Consider the following 18,351-nt stretch of genomic DNA (forward strand, 5'->3'; position numbering starts at 1 on the left):
ACTGAGCTGGAGAAGTCCTAAGACACCTTCTCTGCTCAGCCCTGCTTTGAGGAGGGGGTTGGCTGAACAGTGTCCACAGATCCTTCAAATCCAACCACCCTGTGATCCTGTGGTTCTGACTCTTTGCTAGACTCTTCTTCCCTACCTGGTTTCAAAGATTGATCTCATTATTTCCATAGCTTGATTATGCAACAAAAGGAAATTAGATATATTGCCAAAGGTCTCAAAGGCTCAGCACTAAGATGGAGAAAGTGGAAAGGGATGACCTTGCTTTTAAGATATATTATTTCATGCATCTTACCACACAATTAAATGTTACCATAAACATGATGGATGCTGGATACCAGCAGCTGTTCTACTCTGCAAAATGCTCAGTGCTGCGAATCCATCCCAATGCAGTTCAACTTTGAGTGTCTCCTTACGGATTTCTGAAGAATTGCAACGTCACATCATCTGCAGTCACCACCACAGGTTCCAAAGCTGTTCCAGTGTGTGTCATACCCATCATCCCTCCCTAATCTGAGATGTCTGCCCAAGACTCAGATGCTTGCCCGCTGTGCAGCCAGGTTATCAGAAAAAGGCATTTCTGCATTTGAGTCTTCTTGGAGCTTGCTTCTGTCACAACCCAAAGGAGACTCCTGAGAGAAAACTTCATTCCTACAGCCCCAGCTAACCTGAGAATGAGGGATGGGGCCTCTCATGAGTCAAACAGTGACAAAGAGTCATTGAGTCAAAGGCTGTTCTCTGCATTCACATCTGTCAGTAAAACTTTTCCAAAGCTATCAGTGCTGGTGATGTTTAAGTAATATGGGCCTGTCTTTTTGCCATTAAGATGCCTAATCCTTGAATATTCAGTGGCTGACAAATAGGTGCCTCTACCATTGTACATGCCCATGTGGCCCTTGTTAACCTCAGCAGTATCTGGAGGGTGTTCAAGATGGGGAACATACACCTTTTTTAGAAAAAAATCTTTACAGGTGAAATAAAATGTAAAACTGGCCATGCAACAGCCTCCACGTGACTTCACGTTACCCTGTTTGATATTGCTCCCTTTTTTGTGTTTGTTTTTGTTCCATTTAAATGTTTCTTTTGCCTTCACATATGGACATCCAGATTGCTGAAGATTTATTGAGCTCATCTACCATTATTCTTCCAACAGAAGCCCATTTATTTTGCAGTACATCTGAAGCTGCTTCCATATATTGATTAGCTACGAGGCAGCATCACACATGCAGATATGAAAAAAGCTCACTTGTCTTCAGGTAGCTGTTGTTTTCTTCTAGATTTAGAGACAATGAAAGAAGTCAGAGCCTAAAAACACTGATTTGAATTATCCAGCTACCCTCCCATAAGTGCTGCCTGCAGTTTTTACAGCAAAATGCCCAGATTCATTTTGCTTTGGACGTGTTGTGATCACGTGGAGGTCACAGCGTTTTTCAAAAGAAAGCAGTTACTTTGCAGTATCTACAGTCTATTTTTGGAAGTATTCAGTGGCACAGTGCATCAATGCCTGCTTGCCCTGAATAGCTACAAAGCATTGTATGGGAAGCATGCTTCACACAGAAATGGAGCATCCAGATCACCTATTACAAACTCTGAAGTGCTACTACAAGGAATAGGTTGTAGTGGGAATGAAATTGATTATTCTTGGTTGGATTTGTTGCTATAATTGTAGTCTTGAGGTTGAGAAATCAGCATCTTTCATCAGTAGCTCAGCACTCCCTTGTCCTACGCTTTAGAAGGTTACTCTGGAAACAGACTGGATGAAGCATAGGCTGTGTCACCTATATATGTGCATATATATTTAGTTATTTTGAGTTGGAACAGTCAAATCAGCAAAGGTAACATCCTAAGTGGGTGCAAAGTCTAGCATGGGAATGCTTTGACAGAAGATCATATGTCAAAACAGCAGGCATATGGGAAAAGGCAAAAGGTAACTCCCTGGGGACACCCAAGACAGGATTCTCCCTGGTAGGGAAGTCTTTCCTTGTAGGTACAATAACAAATCTTTCCTGAAGCACCTGAGGCACCTGCTCAGCTCATGAGTTGTCTCCTTGGAGTTCAAAGCCAAATGACCCTGGAGGTTTATAACGAAATTTGATCCCTTTGATCCCAGAGCTGTGCATGCGAACTGATGGTGCGAGTTTCTGGACAAAGAAATGGCTTGAACCACACTGTTTTGGAAGTCAGTGGGAAGAAAAAAAGCTGGAAACTTCTCCGTGAACTTGGGTATTCAAGTGGATGATGGTTAGAGACCCCCTGTACCTCCTTGGTTATTTGATGTGAGTCAGGCTCAGGTCCTCCTGTCTATTCCTTCAGATTACCTTCCTTCTTTCGTTCCTTCCTTCCTTGCATTCCTTTCCCACCTTCCAGATTTTTCTCATCAATCTCCTCCTAATGCTGTGTAAAGACCAATTTAGAAATGCAGGAAAGTCAAACTGGCAGATTTGCTCTTCCAGACAGTGGGACCTGTTTTTCTCAGCTGCACATTTATCCAGGCTGGTTTCCTCTACATGCCATCCACTGTCTTCTGAGACTCTTCTGTGGGTGGAGTGATGGTAACTGCTCTTTTCTACAAGTATTTTCTCCTTCAGCAAGTACTAATTTCACATTTCAGTTTCTTCTGGTTCTTTTAGCATTTTAGGACAAACACATGGATCTGTAGATCTGTGATAAAATCATCTAAAACAGTCCCTTGTAAAAGTAAACTTAATTTTATTTAAGGTTCTGAGAAACATGAAAGCATTACTTGACCTAGAGTTCAGGATGCCCTGTGCTATTGTCAGATATCCAATTAATTTAAATTACATTAAAAAATGTCAAGCAACACAAACCAAGAGGACAAGAGACTGTGTGCTTTTCAGTCAAGCCACTCACTCACCTAATTTCCTCCCTTGTAAAATTAATACTTCTGGATATATTTGCAGTCTCCAAAGAGGAAAGTCTATGTGTTGTTTCTCCAGCTGCTGTGTGTTTCAGCAGCATGTCGTCGAATTGCATGTCCTTTATCCGGCTCCTTTGGGATGTGTAATGTACATCACAATAAGAAGCCAAGGATGATACAAATAATTATAACATGTGATACAAGCCCACTGTTATAAAGTCAATCTCTCAGCAAATTCATCAACTCGACACATGATGTACAGTACCAATTTTATGTAAATGACTTGCCTAATCCTGCTGGGCAAAATTACTCCCTAATGTAAACTCTGTTAAATTCAGTGGAGTTACACCAGGAATTCATTCTTTTGCTCGTAAGATCTGGAGCCACACTTTGTATATCTCGTTCATCTGGAAACCATGGTAATAAGAAAATGAGTGAAATCACTTGATTATGAGATTCAGAGGTATTATGTTCTCCTTTGTTTAAAACAAAAGACTACCTTAAATATTGCACATTATTATAATTTATGAATATGAACTATTAACTTAGAAAATTATATTGATTTCTAAAACTCTTAAAGGGCAACGAAATTTCTGAAAGAAAATTGACTGGTTTCCACTGACTCTTGCAATCTTTGGATCAAGAATTAACACAGGTTTAATAATTAGAACATAAAATTCATTGACATTGCAAACTGCTGCAAAACAGACATTCAAATGAGACTGAAACAAGCACGTAAGGGAATTAATGGCTTTTGTTGGGGTTATATGTTAAAAAAAAAACCCCAAACAATACCAAACCACCTCCCCCCTTGCAAAAAAAAAATCCCTAGACAGTTAAAACCCTGTAACTCACAACTAAATTACTCTAAGGTGGTAAAAAATGTGTCAGTTATCCTGAAGTTTGAAACTATACATAAATAGTGCCACCCAGCTTTTATTTGTACAAATGATTTATTTTTTAAGAAACTATAATGCTGCTATGCATAGAGTCTAAATTAATCTTGGATAAAAAATAGTATCTGGGAAGTTTCTGGATACATTCAAGTTTTATAGCACAGCCTCATCCAGGATGCTAAACCTGAACGTCCAAGGCTTTGGAGGTGCTGCAGGTTTATGTCACAGAACCCTGAAATACTGGCAGTGGTGCGTCCTACAGATTCCATGTTTAGGTTTGTGTCGTCAAATCAAAGCCTGTCACTACCAATTTTCCTTTTACATCATTTGCCAAACTGAGAAAGGACTTATTTTTACTTCAGAAATCTTGTAAAAAAGGAATGTTCTATGAAGTGCCCCCACCTCTTTGATGTTAGATTTCTGTCTATAGGGGGGAAAAAAAGGCCTGAAAACCCAATACAAACCAAAACGATACCAACCAAACCGAACCATACAACTCTTATGTAATTTTGAGCATAATTTTTCCCGATGTGACACTGAAGAACCATTGAAAATTCCAAACTTCTTGTCAGAGAACAGATGCCATTGCTTTGGCTCAGCTCACAGAGGCAAGTGGGATGACCAGAATATTTTCAACAGCTTTCTCAGCCCCTTCCCACTAACCAAACTTAAATGGGAGTTGTTGGGTGATGTTTCAGGAAGTCTCCTCAGCTTGGCTACTGCCTGGTCAACTCCTGCTTTATGTACAACAGTTTTGTGGCACCCTGCTCTCCACTGCTGAGCTTAATGGAAAGAGTCTAAAGCAATGAACCCTAACGCAATGTTTGTGGGTTCTTTGGAATGGTTATTAATCAAGTTTCAAGGTGGACCACTGCTAGACAAAAGCAGAATCAGGCTGAGTAAAACATGTGTCATGGCTTCTTTCATTTCAAGTAATGTCATTGAAAGAAAACAAAAAAGGCAGACATTACATGCCCAGGTTTGCTCGAAAAAGCCACCCAAAAGATTTGTACGTTGGAAATGTACCTTTATTTTTTACTCTTCTTTTTTTTTTTTTTTTTAATATCTTCTGCCCTCCAGATGGTCTGCTGTGATGACATACACCTGTTCAGCGTCAGCTATTACCCACAGCGACATATGGCAACTCACATATTGCCTGGGCTGAGGGGATCCGGGATTCAGGTCACCTGGGGTCTGTTTTCAAGTGGTGTGGTGGCAGCTGTAGGAAACACGATGACTGACAGAAAATCGCTGCTCGTCTCACCAGCAGAAAAATGTGGATGTCTTTAAAAAAGCCCAGCAGCTGTATCTTAACTTCACCATGTAGGTGCAGACAATACAAGGATCAGCCTCTTGAGCAGACAGCACAGTGGAGGTGCAGTGCTGTCACTTTGCATGTTTTCGGTGGTGGGAGTTGCTCAACAGGGAGAAATTCAGCTGTTATGGTAACAAGTCTTCAAAGGTGCTGGCTCAGGAGGGCTGAACTGCCTCACAGCATAATGAAACTGTGGACCTCTGCCCACTGCTAGAACAACACCTGAGATGAAGTCTCTGTAGGTAGCGAAATGTGCAAGTGATTTATTTGTTCCTCTGCTACATCTAGTTTGTGTGGGCTGCCACAATACCATAGGATACAACAGAAGGTAGCTTGAGAGAGAAAACATTTGGTGCTCTCTGGAAGCTGGGCTGCTAGCAAGTGGAAGATATAGTAAAAAGAAAAAAATAAAGAAAAATAGCATGGCATTTATTTACCTGGATTTTTCACTGTTGTTGTTGAAGAGATTTGTCTGTCTCTGGAAAAGAGACTGTTTTCGTGGTCTTTCCAGTGGGGGGAACTCATGGGTGCCACTGTGGTTTTGAGATGTTCTCTAAATATTGTTGAGTTTGAGCTTTAGATAGGTTTCTGGTGAGTAGCTGAATTTCTTGGAAGTTGTCCAAATCAAACAGAAAATGAGAGCTTTTTAGAGGCCCAGCATACCTCCCACATTTCTCAAAGTGACGAGACATGTCTTTTTCTTCCTTGCTGATATTTTATTCTGTATTTGCAGTCAAGGAGGGCAACTGCATTGCAGCTGAAGAGAAATCTGAAACAGAACAAATTACTTTTGCAAAACCTTATTTTGAGCATCTCTACCTCTGAATCCAGCCAGCGATGACATTTCATGAACTGTGGAGGAAACACTTTGAAGTTTGAATAGAGGAGGTCCGATTTTTTTTCTATCTTCTAATTTTCAGTGCCTCTTCAGGGCCTCAGATTGAGTTTAGCCCTCATACAATAGGCCTAACGTGGCTGTGGAACACACTTCTTAGCTCTGGTTGTGGTGGACAAGATCTTTCTTTTACAGCAACAAACTCTGAAAAGCTTTCACGTGTGCTCCTGGTTTAATAAGATATTTCCACATGTACCACAGTTTAATATAGAGGTTATTGTAAAGAAAGCAATAGAATTATTCAGACAAAGACACTATTTTGCCACAGGGCACTCCTGTTTTTTGGAAGTCTATGTGTCACAAATTCTAAGTTCTTTGTATTTCTCCTACAATTTCCTACCTAAGGAAAATAATTTAACAGCCAACAGTTCAGACAAATTTTGTAGACATTATTCAAGGGAGATCTCCTCAATGGAGTAAGGGCTAAGAATAGTAATACAAAATTAATCAATGTTCTCAGTTAAAAAGTTCAGTCTAAATGGCAAATGATTTCTCCTTTTCAGTGATCATTTTCATAATTTGTGGCTTTCACTGAAAAACATCACCTTGCTGGTCCCCGTAATGCAAAGGTTTCAACAGCAAGCTCCCATATGGTCTCCTCATTTCCATTGTTTATATTTGTACAGATTGATGGTTCTGAAATGAGAAAAACAATGAGGAAGGCAGAGGAAAAAAAAAAGAAGATAAGAAGATGTAAAAAATTATTCCGAGGAATGTAATTTACTTCCTTAGAAAGCATGAAGTGCATATACTTAAACATTGCTCCTCCAACATCACAGGCAGCATCCACTTCCCATTAATTTCATGTAAGATTGCATTACTTGCTATATTCACACTAAGCCCATTGAAATTTGTGGAATTATTGATGTTTGCCTGCAGTATGAATAGTAAAATATGGGACCAAAGATGAGGAAAAAGAAGGTCATTTCCTGTCAGAAAAGGAGCGTATGTTCATTCTAATGTGCCATTTTCTAACAATCCAGGTATTCCACCCTTTAATGGTGCTGAAAGAATGAAATAAAAGTGGGGAAAGAAAACAATAGAACACCTTCTCAGCACCAGGTAACCGAGTAATTTCAGTTCTGGGTCATCCATTCAGTGTCTTGAGGAGTACAGATGTTTTATTTTCCATTGCTGGACAATAACCATGTGGTGAACGTCAATCGCTCCATGTTTATGAAATGGTATCTGGGTTTAATTTCTGCTGTCTGTCAATTGAAGCCTTTGATCTTGGCCTGGAATTATTTTTTCCACTTCACTCTAAGTGACTAGAGGCTACTGCTGTCACTGACTCTTCAATTCCTGATTTCACTTTGCCAAGATGTAAAAGATTTATTTACAGGAGTTCTTCCAAATATGATCCTTAACTGTGGTTGTTTTTTTTTTTCTTCAACCCTCAAGGTATTTTGCAGTGAGTTGTTGTAGGATTAACCTGAAGTAAAATACCCAGCACAAGGCAGAGTGGAACAGAGTCTATGTGAACAAACAGATGTATTTTAACAAAAAAGTTCAGTTTTAATAACCAATTGCAGCTGGGATTTTAATATACTCTTCTTTTTTGAATCAAACTGAAATTCTTGGTGATATGTGTTAAAAATTATCGTTTAAGTTTCTGATGATCAAGTTACATAGATTAAAGTAATGGATACCAGACTCTGCATCAATGCAGTTATAAATATGGATGAAATGAATGTACATTACACACTGTTATAAATCTGTGTGTTCAAGGAAAAGCATAAATCTCCATCACCTTTTCCTCCTTGGGATATGAAAGGTATGGCTATTTTTACAGTGTTTTCAATGAAATTACAAGTTGGGGTAATTTGCTTGTTCTGAAAGACTTCTGCATTTTTACAGGCACTCATTTTATTATATTTATATTTTTAGCATTTTATTTACAATGGCATGTCATTTAAACACACAAAGTAGTGTGTGCTGGAAGGAGCCACATGACCTTCCAGACATGAGCACAAGCAGGATGATGGTGCATTCAGAGGCATTTATAAGTCTGTGTGACATTTGTAGAGGTTTCTGCCCCTGCAGACACTCGCCAGGTGTGGCATAACCATGTCCCTTTCCACTGTTTCCTTTCAGTGCTTGTCAGCGTGCAGCCAAACAGTGGCAAATAAGAGGATGTGGTGAAGGCTTATGGTTAGAGGGAGAGCTCTGATTCTAATCTGTGACAAACCACTTGCTCCTCGCTGTGTTCTGCTGGGGAAAGCCCCAGAGCATGCTTTTGTTTTTTTTTCCTTTGGTTTGGTACAGCCACAGAAACTTCAATGAATGTTGGGTTCAAACACTTTATCTCTGATCTCCAGCTGATTTCTGATACTTTAGGAGATACAGACATGGGGTGCCTCCTGCAAGTCACAGCTCTCAGCCCTCATCCAGAAGGAATTTGCTGCTCTTCCTGCACACTTTGAAGCAGGAACCGTGCTCTCCTGTGAAGCACACATGGAAAATCACCAGTCTCTCTGCTCTCTGTGGAGATAGCTCCTTGTCCTGATCCTGGTCTGCTGCCAGTTTGCTGTGGCCAGAGGAATGGCCTCCTCAGGAGTGGCAGGAGCAGCATTTCCCTGCTATGTGTACAGCCAGCCCTTATCATGGTCTACTTTTCAGTCCTCATGAGTGGAGTCTAAATTCTCTGAGACACTCCAGGGAAGGGGCTAACAGGCTGTTTCCATAATATGTCCTAGCTTTTGGATGACCTACTAGTCAATGAGAGTGACAGCAGTCTAGGATAATTGGAAACATCATGGGGATGGGGAGAAAGGAGATGGTTTTGTTTTCTTTGTGAGTGATTTTGATTCTTCAACACAAACAGAACTGCTTAAAGATAACAAGAACTCTCTCTGGTCAGCAGATTCTGTGGAGAGCAATTAAGGAGCTTTTCTGATGCCTGGAGGCTATCATGAAGCTCTCTTTCTCAACAGAGATCTATAAAATCATGCTCCAGCCATGAAAGCAAGAACTGGCTAAAATCTGACCATGAGCTTGAGCCAAACTCTCTAATATCCTAGGAGGCAGTGAGATCAAAATGTTGCCAGGAAAATACCCATCCATTTAATGACATAAATATTAATGGTGAACCTCGTTCCAAGATACACTGAAAAGTTCATTTACTTTATGTGTTCAGTGGGGGGATTTTAACATTATATTAGCTCCATTTCACATGTTTCAGGAGGTTTTTCACACTGAGATTGATGCTAATTGAATGAAATTTTGCCTAATCTTGGATTTCTCACTGATAAACCTTCCTTCTGTTATTTGGTACTTCAGAAAAGTGAAGCTGATGAGCTGAGAAACACCACATTTTCAAATAAATGGCCATGTGAGTTTTGAAGCTCAGTGATCCTCTCCATTCAATCTGCCCTGAGTGCAGCACTTGCAGGAATACTCCAGCCTTCTAGGGAGCCTGAGCTGGTGAAGCAGAGGTCTGGATTATGATAACATATCTTGGGAATTGGCAACACCCACTGAAGTCAATGGTCAGGTGGAACTCTCAACTTCAAATATCTTTCTGTAGCTGCAGGAATTAGCATAACACCACGAACCCAGGAGGTGCATTGCAAAATACATAAATAAAACCTGAGAAAATATGATAGTATGCCATTTTTACATTGGAAAACCTCTGATTTGTCCACAGCTTCATCTCCTGTGCCCTGTGCACTTACTAGGATCAAAGATGGCCCACAGCCAGAGGAAACACCAAGACTCAGAATAAGGAGAGTCCACCACGATGAAAGTCATTCCCAGTGGTTTGTCCTGGCACCAGCAGCAGACAGAAAGCAGCAAAGCGTTCCTGGAAGCTGATGTACGCAGGGCTGGAGCAGATCAGCTGCTCGTGTCCCCAGTCCTGAGCCTGTTCTTCTGGGTTCAACAGCAGCAAGGAGGCAAAAGGCAGCAGAGAAGTGTAGCCCACCCCTGCCTGCAGCTCTGCCTGCTGACCGTGGTGGGGCCCTTCAGAACCCACTCCCTGTTACCTATGCACAACTTTTCATCTCCACGGAGACCCAAGCTCCCCGTGTCTCCTGCGGGATGGGGCTGCTCTGACACCGAGGTTTGGCCTCTCTGTTATTCCCCATGTTTACTTGCCTAGTGCTTTGTAGGAGTCGCTGTCCCCTCCCCGCACCGAAATCTGCAGCCTCTCTCACACATCCCTGTCCTAATTAACGCCTCCTTTTTCCGAGGCTCTTCCCCCGCCCAGCCCTCACTAAATCAATGGGCAAGCTTGCGTTCATTCCAGCGGGACCGGATCAGCCCTAAGGCAGTGGGCTGAGCCTCCTGCTGCACTGAGCAGTCACCTGGCAGCCTTCCTTGGTCTCCAGCCATCACCGGCTTGCCTCTGTGGTTTGTGTGGCTTTTTTGGGGACTGCCAGCCTTCAGAGCCCAGCCTCAACAGCGGCTGCCTGAGCACAGGATTCTGCCTGAGCACAGGTTTCTGCCTGAAGCCCAGCTCACAGACTCAGCCGAAGGTATTAAAGGAGATCGGTGGAGGGTATGTATGCCACAAAAAAAGTCAGGTTTTTTCAGTCCCAACTCTTGCACTTCTGGTGGCCTCCTCCTGCTTTACACCAGAGCAAAACGGGAGCTCACAGCAGAAGTTTCAGACTTGAGTATTCCTCTGCTGGAAACAGGGGAACCCAGTCCTTCAGCGAAGCTTTTCACCCCACTGTTTTGAGAAAACAGGAGCATGACTCACATCTGAAGGCCAGCACCCCTCTGGAAACCCAAACTATCCATTAAGACAGATGGAGCTGGGCTCTTTGAGCTCTCCAGGTGCATGTCCTGCCCCAGGTGTTTCCAGGGGGCCATGGGCTGAGCTGCAGCTGGAGAGCTGGATGCAGCAGCTGGTTTGCCACCCCAACACAGCCCCAAAGCCACCATCCCATGACTTGAAGGAGCAAGAGGAGGGGGCTGTCCAAGCCCCTCAGAAGTCACCCCAAACTCAGCTCCTTCTGAGTACAGTAAAATGCTTCAGACAACAGGTCTGCTCAGTAGCATTGTTCCCAAAAACAGCAATTGCAGGGTCCAGCCTGTGAGACCCAGCAGTTAAATATGCAGCTCAATACATGCAGGGATGTAGAACCAGGCCTTAGAGGAGGTCCAGTCCCATGCAGCAGCTGGATTTTTGGATCTCCACTCTGAGAGGCAGAGCACCCAGAATGCTAGATTCTGGGAGAAACATCAGGTTTGGTTGCTGACAGAATGGTTTTTTTGCTGCATTACTTCAATCCATTTAAGATGCTGTCATAAATTGTGGCCACAGAAAGACGAAACCTTCCCAAAGTGTGTCTCTACCAGGTACCAGCAGCACAGGCAACGTCTGTGCCACTTCTCCATGGGATGACTCGCATAGCTGAAACACAAAGCAGCAGCTGTCCCTGACATGGATGTCAGAGTCTGATTGGGTGTCTGACTAATCTTTGGACATGCAGACTTTTTTCAAATTAGTACAGAGTCAGACACCAGCCATAAGGAGAATTTTCATCACTTTTATTGCTATTCTGAAGGATTTCTTGAAAGCAAGTAAGCTTTTCACTCCCTGAGAATTATTGTAAAACACTGTGGCTATGCTGAAAAAGACCTCACAAAAGAAAATGTAGTCATATATTTTGAGCAGTTTTCTCAGGAAGATGTTGAACACAGGCCTGTGATCGGTCCTCAGTTTTGCTGACAAGTTCTGGGTCCCCACCAAATAAAATCACGCATGACTTCTAACATCCATGCACTTTGTGGCACAGCAGGAAGAAGACAGGTGGCCTTGTACACGGCCAGTGCTCTACATGTGGCCACCTTGCCAGTGGTCTGAGGTCAGTTTTTCAGTGCCTCAGTTCCTTCTTTCTCCTCGAGTCTGTTTCCTCAGCACAAGTCGTATTCACATGACAGCCAACAGATTATATGATGTGTCCAGCTGGTCAGTTTGCTCCTTTTATCTCTTGAAAATGCCTTCAGCAGGCAAGCATGGCTTTCACCAGATGCTGAGAAGATCTCCCATTCTTTGCAGAGGCAGCCTCAGCTATGACAGTCTCATCTCAGATTTTTGCCCCATTTCACCAGGACAGCAGGAGATACTGCTGACCTTCTGCAGAGGTGCTGACCAGTGAGATCCCCAAAACTACAGATGAGCTGCTCCCTAGCCTTGCCCTTCCAGCCATCCCATCCTTCCCTGTCATGGAGGCCTTCTCTACAGGCTAGAAAATTCTGAGTTAGCAAGTACTGCACCAGAAGCTGGGGCATGGCATGTTATCCATCCCAGCTATTTGCTTGGAGGAATTCAGCTCCATGGAGTCACAATCTAGTTCATTGTCTGCTGCTGAAGCATGGAGGAATTCTGGCAAACCCCCATGGAGATGGAAGGTTTTAACATCCAGTGGCCCAGAAAAAGTTCAGTCCTGTCTTATTCTGTACATATTATAATTTTATATTCCTGTTTTCTTATTAAATAAAAACTGCTCTGTGTGATTGCTTATGTATTAATACACACTATGAAATATGCCTGAGTTAAGGGCTATGGGAGAAATCTTGTAACAACATTGCACAAGTGATAATTTTTTTTCTTCTTCAGTGTTTAAAAATAGTGAATCTAAATTCTTTATGTCAGGGGATATTTAAGTTGGCTGGAAGGATTAATTTATTTTTATTAGTGTCCCAGAATATTTTGCACTGGAGGGACCCTGTGGTCAACATATTGATGTTACCCCACAGTATTTTTGTTTCTCTTCTAGCTGCTTTCAGTTTGCTCTGCAGCCAGCCTGAAGCCTAAGTTCTGTCAGAGTTGTTGTAATAGGTGCTCATTAACTGAGGTTCCTTTAAAATAATACCTGGCAGTCCTGTCACTGCACTGTCTTATCTGTGAAGCCAGCCTGCCACCAAGGAGACGTTCACTCACTGCTGAGGGTGTGATTTGGACTGCCCCACACCATGTCATCAGGGTGAAAGCACAACTGGTTACTTTGGGGCATCTTTCCTAGGTTTGTGTTTCCTCACTTGGCTAAGGTCAACACAATTTCTTCCACAAATACAGGTTAGATTTCTGGATGGAAAAGGGTGGCACAAATCCTGTCCTTTCACTCTGCATGTGTGTTTCTCCCCCAGGAACAAGTTTCAAGTTTAGGAATGATCCAATTATCAAACGCGGATCAAAGAGCCAAATTCCCTGGGCAAGCACCGTTTTAAGTCACCATGTGTGACATCCAGCCAGCACCCAGCCTCAGCCTGCAAGCTCTGGTGAGCATTTGGGTGGCTAATGGACATCCAGCCCCGCTCAATGGGATGTCCCCATGTCGGGATAGGCAACAATAAGCAGCTAATTTAGAAGCCTGAATATTTTGGGCACCTGAAGTCTAAGAAGAGTTTTCAGGATGTTATAAGAAAATGTTAAGAACCAGAAACTGTGGAAAAGCCATTTCAGGCTGGATCCCCAGGTGGAATTAGCCCTGCCCTGTCTTGCAGTCTGGTGGATACAAATATAGTACACATCACCTCAACAATGGGGTACCACCAAACAGGACTGCTTGATCCAACCCCTGCTCCTTCACTGTTTGATGTGCCTGGTTCAAGAGATCCTATAAAAACTCCTTTTCAACAGCTCTCTGAGTATCTCATTCAGATACCTCATCCCAGTTCCCATCCAGAATTTATGCCTCAAAATGGAAAAAATCTAGTTGCCAGCTTTTTTGTTCCTCAGTTTCTCATCTGTAAGCTGCAAATCTCTGTGGAAAGCAGTAGTTTTACACACTGAAAGCAGTGTACAGTTCCTAAGAAGCTGATATGAGTGTATATGCTCACACACACACACATTCACACACAGAAAGAGAGAGCTGCTGATAGGAAAAAGGGGGGAGAAACTCACTTCAGACCCACCTTTTTGTTTCAATAAGAGATAAGTTGAGTGTGCTCTATTCCACAGCAGTAATGAAACATCTTTTCAGTGTGCCTAACAGGGCATACATTTTTGGACATGAAGTCACAGTGATCTGTGCCAGCAGCAAGACTGAACCCATCAGAATGTAAAAGCATTGGTGGTGACCCTGGAGAGAAGAGCACTTACCATTGTAAATGAACCAACAAGGATATTCTGCCCAATAATGTACACAATGAGCAAAATTGTACCAAATGAAATGGAAATTTAAACGAAGGCTGCATTCTATGGACTAACAATAAAGGCATTAATCAAAGCATACCTGCATAAATGCGAACCCATATGTTCCTCACACAGGCAAAGAAAGAAAACGTTGTCATGATCACAAGAGACAGGGTTGTTAGGTAGCACATTACTGTTTACATGGGGGATTTTTATTTCAAGTCCTTTACATGGAGCTCTTTTCCACAAAGAATTCATAGTTCCCATGTATCTGAAAATATCAACAGGTCTGGAGCCTGCAGCTGGATCCTGGAGAGCAGTCAAGACTTCCTGCTTTTTAAAAGTGAAGTCTACAGCCTGACACCCAACACTTATTCCTCACTATTGGTGAGAGGTAGGTGAGAAACGATGGGGTCCTCTGCCAAGTCTGTTGACTGAGTCCTTCCTACTGAAATATCCATCAGCTGCTTTGAAAACTGCAAGAGAACAAACATCACTTAAAAGGCATTTCCGTAATCTGACCTCCTGTTGTTTTGCTACCCATGTCATAAACCCAAGTTCATTTCCTCTCCTGGATGCCAGACACTCAGAACAAGATGTTTTTCATCTTCTGCTTAAGGGCTCTCAGGTGACTCCCCAAAGGCCAGCCCCACCACTCCTGCTTGATAACTGGAAGGTTATGGGCTGCTTCTGTAGGCTCTGCTGCCATTCAGAGGCAGCCACCTCCATAAATGACCTGTTGACTTCATTTGGTGGCCACACATGAGCAAAGAACACGTTGCATCATCTTCTGGTTGTCAGCAAGGGAGAGTGAGGCAGGCAACCAAGGGGAAAATGTGCTTGAAAGCCTGGATGCAACCACACAGGGTGGGAGTGAACCCACAGCTGTCATTTTAGGAGGGCTGGCAGAGGTCAGGAATGAGCTGTGACTTTGGCAACAACACAGAAAAGGGTCTGGCAGGACATAATTTGTGTCCCCTGTCCTTGCTCCATCAGTTACCAACTGATGTCATCAACTCTTAAGGACCACAGTTGTCTACTACTAAGGATCCAGGATCTGCAGTCCCCTTGATGAAAGCTGTGTCCTCTGCAGCAGTGGTTGATATTTGCTGGTGTTTCATGTGTGAAGCTTTCTTGTGCATGCAGACACCACTTTCATTGCCCACAACTAACTCATGGCATTCGGAGTCAAGACTCTTTCTAAATTCCCTGCTGTTAATTAAAATTCTGCTAATAAGAACAGAAATAGCTCGAGAAGTTTGGGGTTAGAAAGTCCATGCTCTCCTGAACCACAAAAATGGAGGGATCTCCTCCGTTCTGACTCTGGCCAGAAAAGTCCTTTCAAAGACCATAGAAGGCATTTTAGTGGCTTCTAGTAAGTGCTGACTGTCCAAGTCCAGCATCAATAACAGGAAATAGCAGGAAACAGAAGCACCACGTCAGCACTACCAGCTAACCACATTTTGATAGCACATGCAGGAATAAAGGCCTCACGCTGAATTAGATCACAGAGAACTAAATCTTTACCTTCACCTGATTTTTTTCTTTTTTTTTTTGGTGTGTTTAACATCATGAGCATCACACTTGGATTCATTTAGACACACTGATTCATTAGATGGCCCATGACCTTAATAAATTTAAATTACCAGGAAGGGGTAGTTTATACCAGAGTCTTAGTCATAGAAATGACTCATGATATCCACCCACACTAACCTTTGTTTGGTCTCTCCAAGTATGCCAGGGCTTGTCAGCCTTTCACGAATGGAGTTCTTTGATTCCCTCCATGAGAGAAGGACATCAAGGAAGTCTGATTGCAGGAACCAGCTCCCTGTGCAAAGACACAAAACAATACCAGTGACCTTGAGAATCTGAGGACTTGTTTTCTCCTAGAACATGATGTGCTGCTGGAGGGAAGTGTCTCACGTGACCTGAAGTGAGGTAAGAGTGCAGGAGGGGGGAGCAGGGCTTGTGCTCTTCTCACAGGCTGCCAGACTGTTTCTTTGGGAAAATGCTCTTAGGGGAGTTTCCACAAGCAGTGAGGAGCACAGAGAAAGTAGGGATTTTGTCCTTCTTCTGAGAATTTAGTCACATTCAAAAGTGAACAAAGGTACTGAAGCAAACATTAAAAGAAGAAGATGAATTCCAACCCCCTAAAAATTTTCTTTCCTGCCTACCTTAGGAACTCCCACCGTGGTCTAAAGCCATGGCAAGAGATATTTCAGACTTCCTTGGTAACTATTTCTGGAGACAAATACCTAAGAGATACATAAAACCTATTTTGGTAGTGCACTGCTTCGGGCAGACAGGCAAAAACACTCAGACCAGCCATAACTTGGGTCTGACAAGAGCCTTGAAAACTGCATCTTGACAGTCTTCCCAGATGACCAGAAAAGTCCTTGAAGGACTTTCCAAATTCTGATGTAGACCACAGAACACACTGCAGCCCTGAGATACTACTTAAGGAGATCATCGCAAGTCAAACACACTCCCCCCCCACACTCCCATTCGAGTTCCCTGTGCAAAACACAAAACAATACCGGTGACCTTGAGAAGCTGAGGACTTGTTTTCTCTGAGGACATGAGGTGCTGCTGCAGGGAAGTGTCACACTTGACCTGAAGTGAGGTAAAATTGTGGGAGGCGGGTATCAGGGCTTTTTCTCAGAAGGGCCTCTTTTCCTCTGCCTCTCTGCTTATGTGCCTGTCTGTTGCCTCAGATAATTTATTTCAGATAATTACCACTCTTAATAGCCCTGAATGCTGCCTTGTCAAGAGTTTTCCATGAAGAGTTTTTGCCTCTACATGTTATTCAGTTTCGTGCTTCATCAATTATACCCCAACCCAGCAAGCAGCCAAGCCCTCAGCATGAGATCTTTTTTCAGGTGGGTCATGGGAGGTTACAGTCTTGGACATCTCGGACTTGACTGCAGAATTTTTGACTCTGGAATTGGTCAGTGTGAGCAGCTGTCCACCCAAGACTTCCCAAAATTATGAAGGCATTGGAAAAGTTGTAATCCGAGCAGGACTGTTGAAAGATGTTCAGTGGGAAAATCTGCATCTGAAAATATGCTAATATATGAATATTTTAATGTACTGATTTTTTTCAATTAAGTGATTCATGCTAAAAAGTATTTCTCATCAATTGGAAACAATATTCACTTCCTTTCAAATCAGAAGGAATTAAAACAAATATAATTTGGTTTCCTTGTTTATCTCCTCAGTCAAGGAGGGGGAAGAAAGGAGGGAAAAAACCAACAGAAGTTAACTATTTTCTCTGCAGCTACATTTTGTTTTGAATCAAGAAATATTTTTAAAATTCAAATCATTTCACTAAATATCAGAAAACTACATGAAGTATTCTCAGCAAAATGAAAGGCTGCCAGTTTGTTCAAAAGTTTTGACAGGCAAGATTTTCTATTATTTGTATGTTCTCCTAATCTTAATTTTGTTGATTTAACATATCTCAAATTAAGACCTTTGTTAGAGATGGTCCAGTTTTTCACTCGCACCTGAATCATCATACTGCAAACTTCATCCTCTCTCACAGCCTCTGGATGAAAAGCTTTTCCAATTCAGAAATAAGGTCTTTTAGTCCTAGTTGTCATGTAGATCGTGCTACCCTTGTATATTTCAGAGATCACTTTGCTCGAGACAAAATTACATGCTCGGGACTTCAAAACTCATTCTGCCACAGCAGACATTTAGTTTCTTAGAAATGATAGTCTATTTCACTGCCCTGAATATCACATATCTTGACGCACACAGCAGAGGCACAAAGCAGAATAACCCAGAATTCCGGGAAGCATCTCCTGAGAGGTGGGGCAGGGATCAGAAGGAGCTCCTCAGGAACATTACACCATCCCAATAACCTTGGTTAGCTCCAAGGGCTGTGTTAAGGCACAAAATCTCATCTGTGTTTCCACCATTACACTGCTGTCAACTCAACAAATTTATTGTCTGTCTGGCCATATGTAGGGGTCTTCTGAAAGCTCTGGCTTCTGACATAACAAGGGCACTTTTGAGTCTTGGGTTTCATTTGAAAAGGAAGGAGTGGGGGGAGAGAGAGGAGGAGAGAAAGAGAGAAAGACAGAAAGAGAAAGAAAGAGAAAAAGAGAGGAAGAGGAGAGGAAGAGAAAGAGTGAAAGAAAAAGGGAGCAAGAGAGAGAAAAAGAGAAAGTGAAAGAGAGAAAGAAGGAAAGAAAGAAAGAGAAAGAAAGGGGAAGGAAGGAAGGAAGGAAGGAAGGAAGGAAGGAAGGAAGGAAGGAAGGAAGGAAGGAA

General features: G+C 42.6%; 1 long non-coding RNA gene across 1 annotated transcript; it reads right to left on the reverse strand.

The window, feature by feature from the left end:
- Window positions 1-11,469: 11,469 nt before the first annotated feature.
- LOC108449178 lies at window positions 11,470-17,318 on the reverse strand. The gene is made up of 2 exons (XR_001865315.1): window positions 15,790-17,318; window positions 11,470-14,552 (listed from the first exon to the last, which is right to left on the reverse strand). It is a non-coding gene; the product is annotated as an uncharacterized LOC108449178 (long non-coding RNA).
- Between the last annotated feature and the right edge of the window lie 1,033 nt (window positions 17,319-18,351).

This window comes from Corvus brachyrhynchos, unplaced genomic scaffold, assembly GCF_000691975.1.
Source record: "Corvus brachyrhynchos isolate BGI_N302 unplaced genomic scaffold, ASM69197v1 scaffold449, whole genome shotgun sequence".
NCBI classification, from domain to species: domain Eukaryota; kingdom Metazoa; phylum Chordata; class Aves; order Passeriformes; family Corvidae; genus Corvus; species Corvus brachyrhynchos.